The sequence below is a fragment of the Salvia miltiorrhiza genome, chromosome 1, assembly GCF_028751815.1.
Source record: "Salvia miltiorrhiza cultivar Shanhuang (shh) chromosome 1, IMPLAD_Smil_shh, whole genome shotgun sequence".
NCBI classification, from domain to species: Eukaryota; Viridiplantae; Streptophyta; class Magnoliopsida; order Lamiales; family Lamiaceae; genus Salvia; species Salvia miltiorrhiza.
In genome coordinates, this window is record NC_080387.1 from 74,599,562 (window position 1) to 74,617,289 (window position 17,728).

Genomic DNA, 17,728 nt, shown 5'->3' on the forward strand with positions numbered 1-17,728 from the left:
AAGGGAAAAATGGAGTTTTGGGGCTAAAATCGCGACTGGGGCCCACTTGGGGAGGCTCCGCCCTTTTCCCGCGGTCCTGGCCCGCGCCCGCGGCCGGCAAACGTGGGGGAGAGTCAGGGGACCCGCGGTCCCGCCCCGCGGCCGCGGGTGACTCCTGGAGTCGGGAACAGCTGACCCGCGGTCCCACCCCGCGGCCGCGGGTGGTGACCGCGGGGTACTGGGCGTTTTGCACAGTCCGCTCGTTTTGCTCCGTTCTCCCTCGTCCGGACTCGGATTTGGTCGCCGTTTGCGCTCACGGATTCCTCTCGAGACGTACTTCAATCTCATATCTTCAAAATCCTCCAATTAATCCTTGATTTTTCCTGAAATTACTCCAAAACTACACCAAGACATCAAATCTTCATAAAACTCAACATTATGGTACAAACACGCATTGGCAAACAAAACATGAAGGAAAATGACAACAAATCATGTGGAATTGAGGTACGAAAACCATGTTTGTCAAGCCCCCAAACTTAAAGCGTTGTTTGTCCCCAAACAACAAAGAGAAGAGAAATAAAAGATAACAAACATGTGAGAATGAATTGGTGTCATTTCAAGGGCTTCAACAATTTCAAAAATCTTTCAAAAGTGTATCACAAGTAGAAATGCATTCCAAGAAATCACAAGTGATGAAGAGTTCAATATTATGGCCTCCAAGCTTGAATCCTCACAAATGTGGATGTTTCAATGATGCACTCAACTCTCAAGTGTTTAGATTGGGCGTGTTTGCACTCAAATTGAAACAATGTATGCAATCTACCATAAGCTTGCCATTTATCCTAACTCTCTATACTTCAATGTGTTATAAATAATGATCAACAAGGGCTTTTCTTAAGGTTGTAATGAGGGCTCTTTGGTGAGGTGAGGTGTTTTTAGGCAAATGACTCATATTCCACAATCTAACAATCACAATGAACAAGTCAAATTCACCATTTCTCTTTTTTAATCAATCAAAAACCAAAATCCCCACATTTCTTCTTTTCACCCTTAGTGATACTTATCATGATATGATTCAAAAGGCAAATCACTCCCCTTTATGCTCTTTTATTCACATTCATTTTCATTTTTTTTTTCTTTTTCTTTTTAAGCTCATAGGGGACTAGTGATTTTCACTCAATCAAAGCTTGATAAGCAATTTCAATCATTTCCCAAACATTTTCATCAAAGTAACCACTAACAATCTAAGTTCTACCCATCATTAGTTAATTCAAAGAAATGCTACAAGGCACAAAGAGGGTAAACTAGGATCATATGAGAATTTGGACACAATTTAAGTCAAGTGGCTAACAAGGATGACCTTAAATCACTTCAATATTAACAACACATCTACTTTTATTTTCAAGAGAGGACTCATGGCAAGTTCTAGAGATCAACACACATGCTCAAATGATTTACACTCAAGAACAAAATGAGATTGTAAATGTATGACAATCAAAGGCTCAATTCTCACAAGCTCATTTTCGTTTTCAAGTTCTTGGAGGTACAACATTTAGCTCATTTGTCACAAGTTCAAACTCTACATGCAAAATCAACAAGTGAAACACAACAAATTCTTTTCAAAAACAACATTCATATCATAAGCCCAACACACATTTCATCCAACTCATGTTTTTCAACAATCAAGCTCAAACTCAAGAGACATGGAAAAGCTCAAGAAAAGAGACAAAATCGCATTATTCGAAAACTAAACTAACTAAATAAATAAACAACGGATAAACGAGATAAGTAACCCATCTTCACCCTCCCCCCAAACTTATTTCACACAAAGGAGAAATAAGTTTGGATGAAGGATAAAATGGTTACTTGTCTCGTACTCACAAGCGAGGTGGAGGCTTAGGCGGTGGCCACTTCTCATCAAATTTGAATGCTCCATCTGTTGCCACCCAAAAATATGGTGGCTTTGCAATTCTTGAGACATCTTGGGCGTCATGGTAATCTCGTTCACCATCTAGAGTACCACCACACTCAAACAATTCCTTATTAGACAAATCAAAGTGAAAATCAAAAGATGAAGATAAATAAAAGTGAAAGAAGCAAGCATTCATAGAATCGCTCATGTCGAGGTAAGGATCGACAAAATTTTTGACTTTGCATTCTTTAAAGCTTGTGAAATCTTCATCTTTTTGGAATTGTAGAGGTTGCGTTGGAAAAGTTGGGCTCTCAACTTCAAGGGGTTTGGAGAATTGATCCTCATCTTCTTTATACTCTTCTTCAACTTCTTGAGGCTCTTCACTTAGCATCGGCATTGGTTCCTCATACAAGGTTCCATTCCGTAGGCTAATGGCCACGCACAAATCATCAATTTGCTTTTGATTTTCCATAGTGGTAGCCAAAGACCTCCTTTGCTCATCTAGCATAACCTCCGATTTTGCTAGACTTTTTTCTATCCAAGCTTGTGTAGTTAAGAAGCATTGTAGGAGATCGTCTTTCGAATTCGATTTCTCCACTTGATAGTATCGATTTCCCCCTTGGAAGCCTTCTTGAGTGGAATAAGAATTTTCATAATTCCAACTATTGAAATGGTCCTCATACTTCAATGGTGATTGCCACTCCATGGCATTGCACCCCATGTCATAATACTCACCATAGGAAGGTGTTGGTTGGAAGGCTTTTTGGATCATTGGTTGCCTACAATTTCTTTTGGCTTCCAAAACACGCAACTTAAGTTGCATCAACGCCAATTGTAGTTGGAGTTGCTCAACCAACTCATTCCTTCCATCATCCATTTAATATTTTTGGTGTTGTGTAACAATTTTTTTTTTCATCACCCTACCAACCAACAAAACAACGAGTCAAAACAAACATCTTAAGATAGAAAACAAAAATAAATCAAGTAAAATGTCTAAAGTAGTTAAGCACAATGATTCAAAATATCACAAACAATCAAACTAAACTAATCCCCGGCAACGGCGCCAAAAACTTGTTCGCTAATATTTTCACCACGCCGCAAGTATACGGGTAGTTGTAATATATGGAAGCAAGGTCGTATCCCACAAGGATTAGTAGTTCAATCTAGTGATTATCCTAATTCATTATGCTAGAGCTATTTAGACTAAACGAATGAGTGATTGGTTTGATTATGTAACTAAATACTTAACAAGTGTAAAGACAAATAAAAACAAGTAAGCAAAGTGGATTAATAAGATGATCGATGATTAAGCAAAAGACTTCAATTATAGCTCAATATTAATCTTAACAATCCTAATTATCTAGAGTGATCTCCCAACTAGTTCTAGCCCCCTCCCGGACGACTAGAGCGGTAGATTACGGGTCATAGTTGCCGTCCCCGGTCAACTTCTAACCTATAACTCCCAAAAGCACACAAAGATCGACATACTCTCACCCAACTCTCAACCTCCCGGTTATCGAATTGATATGTTTCAAACACCTTATCTATTGCAATTATCCTCTCCCGATTCAAAGTGCAAATTAGAAATGCATAGAATGTGGCCAACAATCCATACAAGAAATAAATCAAGGGTTTGAAAAGATAATGTGCAAATGAACAAACAAGATTTATATTGAGCATAAATAATCAATCCATTACAATAATCATCTAGCCTAATCCCCAAATCAAAGAGAAATTTAGCCTAACATGTTCAAACACAATAAATCAAAGTTAAAGGTGTACATAATGAAAGAGAGAGTAAGAAATGACAAATCCTATTTATGAGCTTCTTCTTCCTTCTCTTCTCTTCAATGGTCTTCAATGGTAGATGGGTGTGTTAAAGGAGGCTAGGGTTTAGTGTGTGGAGTGTTGGGGAAGATGAAGTGGGTGTGTGTGGTGAATGATGTTAGAAAAGAAGGGAAAAATGGAGTTTTGGGGCTAAAATCGCGACTGGGGCCCACTTGGGGAGGCTCCGCCCTTTTCCCGCGGTCCTGGCCCGCGCCCGCGGCCGGCAAACGTGGGGGAGAGTCAGGGGACCCGCGGTCCCGCCCCGCGGCCGCGGGTGGTGACCGCGGGTGACTCCTGGAGTCGGGAACAGCTGACCCGCGGTCCCACCCCGCGGCCGCGGGTGGTGACCGCGGGGTACTGGGCGTTTTGCACAGTCCGCTCGTTTTGCTCCGTTCCCCCTCGTCCGGACTCGGATTTGGTCGCCGTTTGCGCTCACGGATTCCTCTCGAGACGTACTTCAATCTCATATCTTCAAAATCCTCCAATTAATCCTTGATTTTTCCTGAAATTACTCCAAAACTACACCAAGACATCAAATCTTCATAAAACTCAACATTATGGTACAAACACGCATTGGCAAACAAAACATGAAGAAAAATGACAACAAATCATGTGGAATTGAGGTACGAAAACCATGTTTGTCAGTACGACGTGACTAGAACGTAACTGTTGATGTGAATTACTCAAGTTATTAATCAAGTACAAAATTTTCAGTGTGAGATTTTATTTTAATACATGTTGTGGTCATTTTAATATTATGTGTTTACCGTATACGAGTTAAATTATATATCGTTAGGGGCCCGTTGAATGGGTCCAGGCCGGAAAGGTCTTTGGTATGCCACAATACGATTTAAATGTAAAAGTTAAGGTTGCAACCATAATAGCCAGGGGCCCGTTGAATAGGTCCAGGACGGAAAGGTCCTTTGTAGTAGCCCGCTCTTTTAATTATGATTAAAACTAGTAAATGCAATTTTTATAAATGAATCCAGTTCATGGTCCTGATTTTTTTTATCAGAAACGGAGTTATTATTTTAGCTTTATACTTTTATAACGTATGAGAAAAACGTGACGAGGATTATTGAGCCATTCAATAATTTATTTTCCAAGTTATAACTGACTTAGCAAAGTCATGTTATTTATTAATCGAAAAACAGAAAAAATTATATTTTATTAGTGCTACTAGAAGTTGAGGAATTATTCCGACTGCAACGCAGATTAGGATTTAATCTAGATTCATATTACAGTATTAGCATCACCAGAGGATATACTTCATTTATTCATCAATCTCATTCTCATACTTTACAAACTCTTATAACCAATTACAGTTTCACCTATCATTGCTATGCAGTAGATACATAAATATGCTAGACATATATGTAAGCATACAATCATCATTACTTTTTTTCCCACTCCCTAATGTCTCCTACACTATACATCATTAATCTCCACCAACGTACCAAGAGAGAAAGTATTGCAAAGTTAGTGGAAAGAAAAGGAAAAGTGTGCTGCCACCTTTTGCCCACCACCTTTTGCTTTCCTGCTTTCCTCCCTCAGCCAACCACCACCTCTATGGCTTTTAAATTCAGCCAACAAAACTAATCATTCATTTCAGAAGGAGTAAGTTAATTCCTGCTGCCAACTGCCAAGTATCGAGAGTTCCTTCCCCATTGAATTCAATATCAACAACAACAGCCATCAACAACAAACAATCAAGGTATTTACTATCTCATATGCCTTCTTTCATAATATGCATTTCACGCCCCAACACAACCGCTAATCAGTTTTCTTATGAGATTCAGATAATACGCTTATGAACATAGCTAAACCATGAGTTTTTGTAATAGAGAATAATCCATAGCATGTTACAGATATAGAATAGCTCAATCAGTTTTTATTCACAAGAAAAAGGCGTAAATAGCAGCATCAGACTAGAATTTTATGCGAGATAATTACGTTTCAACATTTTAGCTTCTAAACCAAGTATTCAAGATAGCAATAACACTTATGAGATTCATAGAGTATTAGATACTACAAGAATTCGTTTACACAACAATTGAGATGAGAACTTAGCTTTTTAGGAGGGAAGGGTCGATTGCCCTGTTTCCATCAAGTCAGTAGGTTGACGGCGAACTTCGTCGATTCCGAACACAGCACGGCGGCGCATCGGACCGAAGCCGTGGCGAGCTCGCCAATTTCCAGAAAAATAATGGAGAATCAGCACCCTCGGCGGCCTGACGAGCAGCGGACGCCGCTGCGAGTGAAGCGGCGCGGTGAATCTCGCCGGCCTTCCAGTTGCAGTGGCGGCAGTCTTCGTTTCTCTGGTAGAGCTAGGGCTCAACGGAGAGGCGATTTCCGGCCAAGAAAAGTGCGGCGGCGCTGGAAGGTTTAACAGCAGCAGGAAGCGGCGGTGTCGAAAGAGTAGCAGCGGCGACCTTCCCGATTTCAGGGCTCGACGTCAGAGCGGGATTTATGAGGATGGTAGACGAACGGCGCTGCTTCCAGGAGGCGACCGCCCGTCGGATTCCAGATGGAGGTGCGACATCGGCGATGACTTCCTTAGATTCAGGGCTCGATTGGGTTCTGCGGATGGACCAAAGGAGCAGAAAGAGAACGGTGCCGGGGTTAGACGCGTCAACAGACGACGCCGGCCGAAGCAAGCGACGGCTGAACGGCCGGAGAAGGCAGCCGACCAGATTTAGCGGAGGAGAATAAGCCGATCGGCTTTGTGAGAAAGGTGAGAATGTGTTTTGAGTTAGAGAGAGAGACCGACATTTTGAGAGAGAGAAAAAGGAAGAACCGACAGTTTGAGTGGAGAGAGAGTCGACTGTTTGAGATGAAAGAGAGAGAGATTCAATTGGGCTTTATTTTATTTTCTCTTGGGCCGAGATATTGGGCCTTGTTTTAACTGTTGTGGGCTACAGATTTTAAGTGTTTTGGGCCTGGATTGTTGGGCTTTGGCTATTGGGCCGAAAATGTAGAAGGAAAGAGTGAATGGGCTTAAGTTGTTGGGCCGGTTTTTATTCTATTATGTTGGGCCTCTGATTTTTAGAATGGGCTTAATTTTATTTCTTTTGCTTGGGCTTTCATATTTAATTGTTTGGGCTTTTCCCTTTAAATTTTCGGGCTTGAATTTTAATGGCTTGGGCTTCACATCTAAATTCGAATTGGGCCTTTATCTATATTATTTGGGCCGAATTATTTGAGCTTGGGTTTGTTTTATTTTAAAGGAATTGAGCTTCCAATTTAATTGATTGGGCTTTCATTAAATTCGAACTGGGCCAATCTTTAATTTAATTGGCCTTCTCATTAATTCTATTGGGCTTGATTTATTTAAGGAATTGGGCTGATGCATATTTTATGATGGGCTATTATTCCAAACCTCAATTATTATTTGGACCCCTATTTTAATTGTTTTGGGTCGAAGACTTTTTAAGATGGGCTTTAATTCTTTTAAAGCTTGAGCTGAAGTTACTCATTTGAGCTAAGCCTAGCAGTATCAATTTTTGATGGAGCCCAATTATTTATCAGTGGGTGAGCCGATTCGTATTCAGTAAATGAGCCGCCCAGTTTATTAATTATTGTTTTGGACTTTAGACTTTAAAGCAAGCTATTATGGTTTATTTCATTAAAGCCCAACTACATTGTATTTTAATTGGGCTGTTGTATTATCTGAGCTGGACCTTGATTGATTTATTTATTTGAGCCCAACTGACCAATTATTTTACTTCAGTTGGGCCTTATTTATTTTATTCAGATGGGCCTCTATTACTTCATTTCAATTGGGCCTTTTATATAATTATTCAGGCCCACTTTTACTTAATTAATTATTAGGCTGCCTTATGTCGAGTCTTTTAATTAATTAAACTTACAACAATACTTTCTTCCATTTATTAAGCCCGATTGAGTTTTTGAGGTTATAAGACGAATAAGTTGAAGTATTTATTTATTTATTTTCTATTGACTACGAGGAGCGGGGTTTATTAAATTGACGGTTTAGAACATCCCGAAGAGAACGGATTAATTTTAGTTAATTATCCGGCTTCATGAGACGAGACTTAGCTTTTGTTTAAATCCGATAGCCTGGATTAACAATAGAAATTCCCTGATTATTGCTCAGAAGATTAGTTCATGCATACCAGATTCATGCATAATAGTTAAATTACGCTTTCTCATTAATTGAGAATTTTACTCAAGCCAATGCCTTATTTTATATTCTCGTGATTAAGGTCAAGCGCGAGAGTAAGAACTACACAAGGAGTTAGAGTACCTTAGCAAAACTTTGCTATCAGGTGGGCAATTTCTTACGCGTAAATAAAATGTTATGCATGTGTTATGCTTTATAATGCAAATTGGATCTTCAAGTATGGTATGCTTTATTATGCTTTACGCTAAATGATTTACGCTTGATTACGCTTATTTACGCTTGAATGCTTTACGCTGATAAGTTTATGCCTGTGATTGATGCTTGCGTCTGTTGGGGGAGGCCTCCCTCAACAGTACGATGCCGTGTCCGCTGAGGAGGGCCTTCCTCACGGCGCGATGCCCGTGTCCGCTGAGGGAGGCCTCCCTAGCGGCGCGATGCCAGTATTCCAGTGTTTCAGCGTCTATTGGGGGAGGCCTCCCTCAATAGTACGATGCCGTGACCGCTGAGGGAGGCCCCCTTCACGGCGCGATGCCCGTGTTCGTTGGGGAAGGCCTTCTCCACGACACGATGCGTGTTGATGATTGTTAATGATGAAGAATGCGCTCATGCTGTTTATGAATATGGAAATGTTTAATGAGCAAAGGATTTGAAAGAAACTTATGCCTCTTATGCGAAGTTGTGTTTTGTTGTTGATATTATGTTATATGTTTGGCACTGCCCACTGAGTACTCTTGTACTCAGCCCTTCGTATGTTTATGTTTGTGCAGGTTGAGTTGTGATGGGCGATGAAGTGTTGCTGAGTGGAGTTTTTGTTGAACTTAAAGTAGGCTCAGAAAGGATACATGTCTTCATACATGTATCTCAGTTATGCATTCCGCTGTAAACACTGATTATTTCAGTTACACCTTCCGTTGCAAACTCTGATAATGTTTTAGCCAAGCCCCTAACGATGCCTTTTTCCTTTTAAGGAATATAACGCTTATACAAGTTCTTTGAGTACCCTTTTTATGCGAACTATGCCTTTTTCCTTTTTAAGGAATATTTCACGCGTATTCAAGCTCTTTGAGTATTCTTTTATGCACCCCTTTCTAAACCCGCTTCTTAATTTCCCTTCCCCAGTCATGGTTTTCCCGGATTAATTATCCTTAATTAAGGCCGGTCGTGACAGAGTGGTATCAGAGCAGTTCGTTTGCTCTGAGCCTAAGAGTTTATTTAAGCCAAACCTAGAATGGATCACTAAAATGTCTAGAGTTCAATCGACAAAGCTCAGCACTTCATCGCATCACACTCAACGAAGCAGAATGGTAAGCTATTCCAAGTTTTAAGTTAATGTTTACGAAAAGTGAGAATTATCGTAATAACAAAGTGAGAAACTGTCAATAGCTTTGTTATGTTGTTATTGAATGAAATGATTTACGCAAGTACGATTAAGTATGCCTATGGAATGAATCCCTATGAACATAGAGCTATTAAGCTATGAGATCACCACTACGACAGAACATAGAAGCAAACATAGAAGAAATTAGATTGTATCTTTTGGTGGCTATAGTGAAGGCAGCAAGATAAGTGATGCGTAGAGAATAATTTTTAAGCTCATGATTTTATAGCCGCTATAAATCTCCATGACTTATATGCTTAAGTACCCAATTTAGATGATGTGCTAGTATATGCTTAAGAATTTTTATGACTCATGGATTTGAGATGCTAAGGACCCTTAAAGCTTACTACATCAATGTTGTCATTGGAGTTATGACTTGTTTACAAGTTAGAATAAGTTAACCTGTACAAGAATTCTTTTGAGGCTTGTATTAGATTATGCTAGAATGTGTTAATTGACACATCCCTGCTATCAGAATGCCGCCTAAGAGAGGACACCATGCGAGAAACAATAACAATCGCAGAAACCGTAACGCTGTACCCGAAGAACCACAAGATGCTCGAGGACATAACCCATCCCCTCCGCCCCCAACTAGGAGAGTCGAAGAACTCTTTTTAAGGCAAAATCCACCTACGTTTGACGGAACGAGTGAACCGACTGAAGCTGAGATTTGGGTGCGTGCAATGGAACGCATTTTCAACTTTCTACGTTGTACTGATGAGGAGCGCCTATCTTGCGTCTCATTCCAGCTAACAGGATCAGCTGACTTCTGGTGGGAAGCACGTCGAAAAATTCTGACACCTGAACAATGGGCAAGTTATACTTGGGAAGATTTTAAGACAGGATTATATGATAAATATATTCCGAAAAGCTATAGGAAGAAGAAAGAAGCTGAGTTCTACGAGTTAAAGCAAGGAAAGAAATCTGTGGTTGAATACGACAAGGAATTCTGCAACCTGTCGAGGTTTGCTCCACAACAAGTGGACACAGAGGAGAAGATGGCAGAGAAATTTTGTGCCGGACTGCGCTACGAAATTAAGATGGCTCTAGCAAGCCACAGAGGACTCTCATACACGGAGTCTCTGAACAGGGCACTTGACATTGAAGCTGCAATGCCGTCGGACAAGTTAGCCTCACCATTTATCTCGACGCCAAACGACTTACCAGCAGTCTCACATACTCTCAAAGGGAAGCGCAAGTGGGACAACAACGAAGACAATATCAATCAGACCAGTAAGAAAGTGTGGCAAGAAAATGAACGGGCCGAACAGTTTATTCAACCAAGGTACGAGGCACAGACTAACCTCAAGTCAATTGGGGGTAACCAAGGTCAGAAAGGAGTTTTACCTTGCCCAAATTGTGGTAAGATGCATAGGAGTGTCTGTCGGACTGGAACTAACGGTTGTTACAATTGTGGACAAAAGGGTCACTACTCCACGCAATGCCCCAACAGATAACGAGGTTCAGCAATTGAGAACACCCGCACCCCTTGCCAGCAATACGTAGACACTTGCGAAATCAGCCTCAATCCCATCAGTGAAAATCTTATGGAGACACCGCAGACAAGAAAAAGTTACATGGGAGTTTGAAGACAAAATGAAAGAGAAGTACCCGAATTGTTTTAGCAGAGATATGCAAATTTCGGGACGAAATTTTTGTTAAGAGGGGTAGTATGTAGTAGCCCGCTCTTTTAATTATGATTAAAACTAGTAAATGCAATTTTTATAAATGAATCCAGTTCATGGTCCTGATTTTTTTTTTATCAGAAACGGAGTTATTATTTTAGCTTTATACTTTTATAACGTATGAGAAAAACGTGACGAGGATTATTGAGCCATTCAATAATTTATTTTCCAAGTTATAACTGACTTAGCAAAGTCATGTTATTTATTAATCGAAAAACAGAAAAAATTATATTTTATTAGTGCTACTAGAAGTTGAGGAATTATTCCAACTGCAACGCAGATTAAATCTACGGATTTAATCTAGATTCATATTACAGTATTAGCATCACCAGAGGATATACTTCATTTATTCATCAATCTCATTCTCATACTTTACAAACTCTTATAACCAATTACAGTTTCACCTATCATTGCTATGCAGTAGATACATAAATATGCTAGACATATACGTAAGCATACAATCATCATTACTTTTTTTCCGACTCCCTAATGTCTCCTACACTATACATCATTAATCTCCACCAACGTACCAAGAGAGAAAGTATTGCAAAGTTAGTGGAAAGAAAAGGAAAAGTGTGCTGCCACCTTTTGCCCACCACCTTTTGCTTTCCTGCTTTCCTCCCTCAGCCAACCACCACCTCTATGGCTTTTAAATTCAGCCAACAAAACTAATCATTCATTTCAGAAGGAGTAAGTTAATTCCTGCTGCCAACTGCCAAGTATCGAGAGTTCCTTCCCCATTGAATTCAATATCAACAACAACAGCCATCAACAACAAACAATCAAGGTATTTACTATCTCATATGCCTTCTTTCATAATATGCATTTCACGCCCCAACACAACCGCTGATCAGTTTTCTTATGAGATTCAGATAATACGCTTATGAACATAGCTAAACCATGAGTTTTTGTAATAGAGAATAATCCATAGCATGTTACAGATATAGAATAGCTCAATCAGTTTTTATTCACAAGAAAAAGGCGTAAATAGCAGCATCAGACTAGAATTTTATGCGAGATAATTACGTTTCAACATTTTAGCTTCTAAACCAAGTATTCAAGATAGCAATAACACTTATGAGATTCATAGAGTATTAGATACTACAAGAATTCGTTTACACAACAATTGAGATGAGAACTTAGCTTTTTAGGAGGGAAGGGTCGATTGCCCTGTTTCCATCAAGTCAGTAGGTTGACGGCGAACTTCGTCGATTCCGGACACAGCACGGCAGCGCATCGGACCGAAGCCGTGGCGAGCTCGCCAATTTCCAGAAAAATAATGGAGAATCAGCACCCTCGGCGGCCTGACGAGCAGCGGACGCCGCTGCGAGTGAAGCGGCGCGGTGAATCTCGCCGGCCTTCCAGTTGCAGTGGCGGCAGTCTTCATTTCTCTGGTAGAGCTAGGGCTCAACGGAGAGGCGATTTCCGGCCAAGAAAAGCGCGGCGGCGCTGGAAGGTTTAACAGCAGCAGGAAGCGGCGGTGTCGAAAGAGTAGCAGCGGCGACCTTCCCGATTTCAGGGCTCGACGTCAGAGCGGGATTTATGAGGATGGTAGACGAACGGCGCTGCTTCCAGGAGGCGACCGCCCGTCGGATTCCAGATGGAGGTGCGACATCGGCGATGACTTCCTTAGATTCAGGGCTCGATTGGGTTCTGCGGATGGACCAAAGGAGCAGAAAGAGAACGGTGCCGGGGTTAGACGCGTCAACAGACGACGCCGGCCGAAGCAAGCGACGGCTGAACGGCCGGAGAAGGCAGCCGACCAGATTTAGCGGAGGAGAATAAGCCGATCGGCTTTGTGAGAAAGGTGAGAATGTGTTTTGAGTTAGAGAGAGAGACCGACATTTTGAGAGAGAGAAAAAGGAAGAACCGACAGTTTGAGTGGAGAGAGAGTCGACTGTTTGAGATGAAAGAGAGAGAGATTCAATTGGGCTTTATTTTATTTTCTCTTGGGCCGAGATATTGGGCCTTGTTTTAACTGTTGTGGGCTACAGATTTTAAGTGTTTTGGGCCTGGATTGTTGGGCTTTGGCTATTGGGCCGAAAATGTAGAAGGAAAGAGTGAATGGGCTTAAGTTGTTGGGCCGGTTTTTATTCTATTATGTTGGGCCTCTGATTTTTAGAATGGGCTTAATTTTATTTCTTTTGCTTGGGCTTTCATATTTAATTGTTTGGGCTTTTCCCTTTAAATTTTCGGGCTTGAATTTTAATGGCTTGGGCTTCACATCTAAATTCGAATTGGGCCTTTATCTATATTATTTGGGCCGAATTATTTGAGCTTGGGTTTGTTTTATTTTAAAGGAATTGAGCTTCCAATTTAATTGATTGGGCTTTCATTAAATTCGAACTGGGCCAATCTTTAATTTAATTGGCCTTCTCATTAATTCTATTGGGCTTGATTTATTTAAGGAATTGGGCTGATGCATATTTTATGATGGGCTATTATTCCAAACCTCAATTATTATTTGGACCCCTATTTTAATTGTTTTGGGTCGAAGACTTTTTAAGATGGGCTTTAATTCTTTTAAAGCTTGAGCTGAAGTTACTCATTTGAGCTAAGCCTAGCAGTATCAATTTTTGATGGAGCCCAATTATTTATCAGTGGGTGAGCCGATTCGTATTCAGTAAATGAGCCGCCCAGTTTATTAATTATTGTTTTGGACTTCAGACTTTAAAGCAAGCTATTATGGTTTATTTCATTAAAGCCCAACTACATTGTATTTTAATTGGGCTGTTGTATTATCTGAGCTGGACCTTGATTGATTTATTTATTTGAGCCCAACTAACCAATTATTTTACTTCAGTTGGGCCTTATTTATTTTATTCAGATGGGCCTCTATTACTTCATTTCAATTGGGCCTTTTATATAATTATTCAGGCCCACTTTTACTTAATTAATTATTAGGCTGCCTTATGTCGAGTCTTTTAATTAATTAAACTTACAACAATACTTTCTTCCATTTATTAAGCCCGATTGAGTTTTTGAGGTTATAAGACGAATAAGTTGAAGTATTTATTTATTTATTTTCTATTGACTACGAGGAGCGGGGTTTATTAAATTGACGGTTTAGAACATCCCGAAGAGAACGGATTAATTTTAGTTAATTATCCGGCTTCATGAGACGAGACTTAGCTTTTGTTTAAATCCGATAGCCTGGATTAACAATAGAAATTCCCTGATTATTGCTCAGAAGATTAGTTCATGCATAATAGTTAAATTACGCTTTCTCATTAATTGAGAATTTTACTCAAGCCAATGCCTTATTTTATATTCTCGTGATTAAGGTCAAGCGCGAGAGTAAGAACTACACAAGGAGTTAGAGTACCTTAGCAAAACTTTGCTATCAGGTGGGCAATTTCTTACGCGTAAATAAAATGCTATGCATGTGTTATGCTTTATAATGCAAATTGGATCTTCAAGTATGGTATGCTTTATTATGCTTTACGCTAAATGATTTACGCTTGATTACGCTTATTTACGCTTGAATGCTTTACGCTGATAAGTTTATGCCTGTGATTGATGCTTGCGTCTGTTGGGGGAGGCCTCCCTCAACAGTACGATGCCGTGTCCGCTGAGGAGGGCCTTCCTCACGGCGCGATGCCCGTGTCCGCTGAGGGAGGCCTCCCTAGCGGCGCGATGCCAGTATTCCAGTGTTTCAGCGTCTATTGGGGGAGGCCTCCCTCAATAGTACGATGCCGTGACCGCTGAGGGAGGCCCCCTTCACGGCGTGATGCCCGTGTTCGTTGGGGAAGGCCTTCTCCACGACACGATGCGTGTTGATGATTGTTAATGATGAAGAATGCGCTCATGCTGTTTATGAATATGGAAATGTTTAATGAGCAAAGGATTTGAAAGAAACTTATGCCTCTTATGCGAAGTTGTGTTTTGTTGTTGATATTATGTTATATGTTTGGCACTGCCCACTGAGTACTCTTGTACTCAGCCCTTCGTATGTTTATGTTTGTGCAGGTTGAGTTGTGATGGGCGATGAAGTGTTGCTGAGTGGAGTTTTTGTTGAACTTAAAGTAGGCTCAGAAAGGATACATGTCTTCATACATGTATCTCAGTTATGCATTCCGCTGTAAACACTGATTATTTCAGTTACACCTTCCGTTGCAAACTCTGATAATGTTTTAGCCAAGCCCCTAACGATGCCTTTTTCCTTTTAAGGAATATAACGCTTATACAAGTTCTTTGAGTACCCTTTTTATGCGAACTATGCCTTTTTCCTTTTTAAGGAATATTTCACGCGTATTCAAGCTCTTTGAGTATTCTTTTATGCACCCCTTTCTAAACCCGCTTCTTAATTTCCCTTCCCCAGTCATGGTTTTCCCGGATTAATTATCCTTAATTAAGGCCGGTCGTGACATCCTTGGTATGCCACCGTGCGAGTAAATGTTATAAATGTTAATATCGTATGTGTTATCGTTTTATTAACTTGGACAATTATTGCATGATATCCCACACTGAGTATACTGTGCATGCTCATCCCATACTTTACAAATATTTCAGGTAATTGAAGTTGGAGATGCAGTGGAAGGTCGAATGGGCATCTCAAGTCATATTTTGAAAAATGTTGCCCCTTTGAATTTAATGCAATATCTCATATTTTGTTTAGAATAAGTTTTGCATTTTAAACTATTTTCATATCATGTTCGATTTATTTTTTTAGATTTTTTCTAGTTGGCTGCAATGAATTTGTACCAGCTGGGCGCCATTATTAATGGACATAATTAGCCTAAAAAATTGCAATCAGAAGTTAATGATGGTAATTTAAAAATTCAGAAAATTATGTACAATAGTAAATAAATAATTTAGAGGGATTTTTTTCTAGTTGACTTTGGAAGAAACGAAGTTCATCAGCGCCAATGTGCATTTAAAGTCTCCTAATTAAAATAAAGTTGATCTTGAGCAGTTGATGATTTGGATTTTTCTTGTGAACTCAAATCTGCAGCTTTGACTGTATAGATAATTATTTGTTTGATTTCTTGTTTTGGTATATAGTATGTGATTCATTTTTATTTTTTTTAAATTTTTTCCCCATCCGATCACCATCTATTTACTGGTTTTCGTTTTCCATGAGAGCTATGTTTGTTACTATAAGACTTGTTAATATATAATTGCTAAAAAAATCAGAAATTTTGATCCAATTTTAATTTTTTAGAGTGTGAAAGAGAAGAAAAAGGAAGTAGAGAGAGAAAGCAGAAGCTCGTAGAGAGACAGGCAGCTACGACAGTAACGAACCTTTTTAGATTTTATTTTTTTCTAATTCGACGCTGAAATCTTTGGTGCGTATATATAGCGCGTTAAGTTGCGGGGCCCACTTGCTACAATTTGGGGCAAAGAACTGATCGGATTAGGTGCCAGTACAATTGCTGAATCTAATTTTTGAGTATGCCATTATTATTATTATTATTATTATTATTATTATTATTATTAAAACAAAGAATTTAATAAACCCCTATTCATAGTGAATTTTGGAAAAATCATTAAACAATTTTGTGTAGAATTTCGGAATTTTAAACTAAAGCCGCAATAAATTGGTCTTTATGCAATTAGTTTGACTATGAGATATCATGTGGATCGAAATACATAAATTTTTACTATAAATTTAGTTTTCTTTCTGTCCCAATTTTTAGTATCTGTTTGAGAGTAGCACGAATTTTAATAAAGTGGTTGAGTGTTGTGAGTAGAATAAATGTCCTAAGTGTTAAAATAATTAAAGTTTAGCAAGAGTCCCACCCAGGGGCGGATCCAGGATTCAATGTTAGGGGGGGCTGAATCTATTGGACTACGGTGCTTGAAAATATTTACACGGGGGTTCGGGGGCGGGAGCCCCCGAAGCAAATTTTTTTGAGCATTCCGTACACTTCATTTTCATACATTTTTTCAACAATCACTTAATATAATAAGATAATTGTTCGCAATTCAATTAATTCAACATCAAGTAGATTGAAAGCATATAAAGACGTACTTTTATTCATTTTTCTTAAAAAAATGTTTCATCTTCTAAACAAATAAACTAATTTTCATTGTTAGTAATTAGTAATTTTACTTTTACCTTTAGAATTGACTCAAATTTAACATTTTTATGCACTAAGAAAGAAAAAATGATAAAAATAATATAAATGTAACAACTCAATGTGTTGAGCAATTAATATGGATAGTTGGATACTATAAATAATGTATTACTATATTTTTTCTTGTATTTTTTTATTTATATACACATATATATAGATATAAAACAAAATAATAAATATATATATCTATAATTTAAAAAAAAAAAAAAAAAACTCAAAAATTGGGAGGGGGCTGAAGCCCCCCCTAGCCCCCCTGGATCCGCCACTGGTCCCACCTACTTTTACTAAAAATAGAAATATAACTAAAATGTGGCACGAGTTTAAGAAATGTCATGCTGTTTCAATACGAATACAGATATTAAAAAATAAATAGTTTATAATGAACTAAAAGAGAGAAAATTGAGTTTACAAATTCAAATATTAAAAATAAATAGCTTATAATAATTTTTTTAAAGATGTATTTATCAAAGAATTTAGAAATATATAAAAATACTACTCCCTCTGTCCCATTAGTAGTGTCCCGTTACTTTTGGACATAGAGATTAAGGAATGTGTAAAAAGTAGATAAAGTGGATTGATGAAAATTATTTAAATAATATAGAGATAGAATATATTGCCAAAAAAGAAAGCGGAAAGGTGAAGTGGGACACTACTATTGGGACGGAGGGGGTACTTATTTGTGGGATATAATATAATGTTACTTGGTGTAAAGGTGAAGGTGTT

General features: G+C 39.0%; 2 long non-coding RNA genes across 2 annotated transcripts; both read left to right on the forward strand.

Annotated features, from left to right (window-relative positions):
* Nucleotides 1-7,467: 7,467 nt before the first annotated feature.
* On the forward strand, nt 7,468-8,849 carry LOC131006170 (uncharacterized). Its single transcript, XR_009095424.1, has 2 exons — nt 7,468-8,007; nt 8,630-8,849. It is a non-coding gene; the product is annotated as an uncharacterized LOC131006170 (long non-coding RNA).
* A 5,357-nt stretch (nt 8,850-14,206) lies between these two features.
* On the forward strand, nt 14,207-15,114 carry LOC131006171 (uncharacterized). The gene is made up of 2 exons (XR_009095425.1): nt 14,207-14,272; nt 14,895-15,114. It is a non-coding gene; the product is annotated as an uncharacterized LOC131006171 (long non-coding RNA).
* Nucleotides 15,115-17,728: the final 2,614 nt, after the last annotated feature.